At 32.5% G+C, this 1,861-nt stretch overlaps 1 long non-coding RNA gene across 1 annotated transcript; it reads left to right on the forward strand.

Annotated features, from left to right (window-relative positions):
- The first annotated feature begins 1,395 nt into the window (after positions 1-1,395).
- Positions 1,396-1,835, forward strand: LOC111084522. Its single transcript, XR_002609603.1, has 2 exons — positions 1,396-1,600; positions 1,745-1,835. It is a non-coding gene; the product is annotated as an uncharacterized LOC111084522 (long non-coding RNA).
- The last annotated feature ends 26 nt before the right edge of the window (positions 1,836-1,861 follow it).

Below are 1,861 nucleotides of genomic sequence, written 5' to 3' on the forward strand. Positions count from 1 at the left end.
AACTTATCACTGTCTCTACCAACCTACCCCCAAACGTACTTGCACCCATAGTAGAGCATTGTCGTATGATACATGTTGCGTCTCTATGGGTACCATAACTGTTGAGATATAGGCTTTTCCACTTTTTTCGTGTAATATGTCTATAATATCCCTTACCTTATGTAATAAGAACAATACCCCTGGAGAGAACTACTGTAAAAAGTAACTTTTCAATATGAAGTTCAAATATTCGGAAGTATTAGTGAGTTATAACTATTGTTACGACAGCGGAGGTCACGTGACGCTAGTAACACGTGATAAGTGTCTCGAAGGTTCATGAAGAGGCGAGTGCATTCTAGACGCCCTCTATTGTTGTATATAAGCGCGGCAAATAAAGCGAAATAATTAATTGGATAGGAGACAGATAATCGAGTCAAGTCGTAAGTAAAGTGCGTGAATCGTTCTGACTTATAGCGTGTTTATAAAAGTAGTTAAAGTGACTGTGGAAATTAAGTGTATTGCAAAGTTGAATTGAGAAAGAATAAACTAGCTTTATTTAAGGAAGAACTTGTATCGCTGAAGTTTCATCCGAAAGAAATTTTACGGAAAATTAACAAACGAACAGAGACGTAACACTGTGTTTGAAATTGGTTAGTAATAATGCTAATTATACCTGATGTAACCTGGAGGTAATTGAAAACTAATTACTATACGCCATCCATAAAACTGATTCGGAAGTTAGTTTATAATAATATCGTATATTCACTGGCTTATATACCTGAATATATGCACTGAAATATTTTAAGTTATTTATTATTAAATTGGGTATTCTAATTATATAGAGCAGCATAGACCTGGCTAATAATTGTTAATTGATGTCTTAATTTTACTAGATATATATTTTAAGACCTTGGATTGCGGACTAAAATGTTTTTATGTATTTTAAATAATAGTAACCCGCTCACTCCTTCCGTGATTTCTTTCTCTCCCCCCCCCTCTCCCATTACTTTTAATTCTTAACCTATCACTGAAATAGCTTTTACATAAATGTAATTTAACCTGTATTTGTGCATCAAGAATACTAATATCTCATGTTAAGAAGATAACTTAAATCAGACGATAAGGTTTCACTTGCCAGTTTTTACAAACATTTAATACAAACTTCCAATTGTATTCGTGTTAAACAATGACTTCAATTATTCTGTTTCAGCATTGTATTTCACATCTTAAGGAACTTGATGGATCAGTTATTTTATAGTTACATCTTTCTATACAAATTAATATATCTTTAGTTTGATTAAAAGTTAAATAACAAGGTAAGTAATGTTTACACTAACTTCACTGTAGATAAACTTTTTTCCTCTACGTATTCGTTATGTGAATTTCCAAACATCAATCACAACATAACGTTTCTAAAATAATCGAATATTTTTATATCATAAGAGATCAATCTGATAACTACACTTGGTTACATGAAATAAACTTAGGCCACACTTACCTTTGTTTAAAGATCCTACGTGCACATGTGACAAGGAGTGCACGTGCGGCAAAGAAGACGGATGCAAGTGTACTACGTGCAACAAAAAAGACGAAACTGAGAAAAGTCGGTGTAAGTGTATAGGTAAGTAAACTGTTAGTTAGGCCAAATTGTATTAAGATAAACTTTTAACTACAAGTTATTTGTATCGTAAGTAACATGTTTGTCACTTGGTTAAACTGCAAGTGTTATTTATTGTACATCTAATCTTGTTTCTTTCCTTTCTAGAAGGAGAACCCTGTAGTTGTACGTCATGCACGTGTAGTAAGAAAGAATGAATCACTTGTATTTATTTGGCTGGTTCCTGTTTAATAATTTTAATATAACATATGATTTAGTCGTTTA

Source organism: Limulus polyphemus, unplaced genomic scaffold (genome assembly GCF_000517525.1).
Source record: "Limulus polyphemus unplaced genomic scaffold, Limulus_polyphemus-2.1.2 Scaffold77936, whole genome shotgun sequence".
NCBI classification, from domain to species: Eukaryota; Metazoa; Arthropoda; class Merostomata; order Xiphosura; family Limulidae; genus Limulus; species Limulus polyphemus.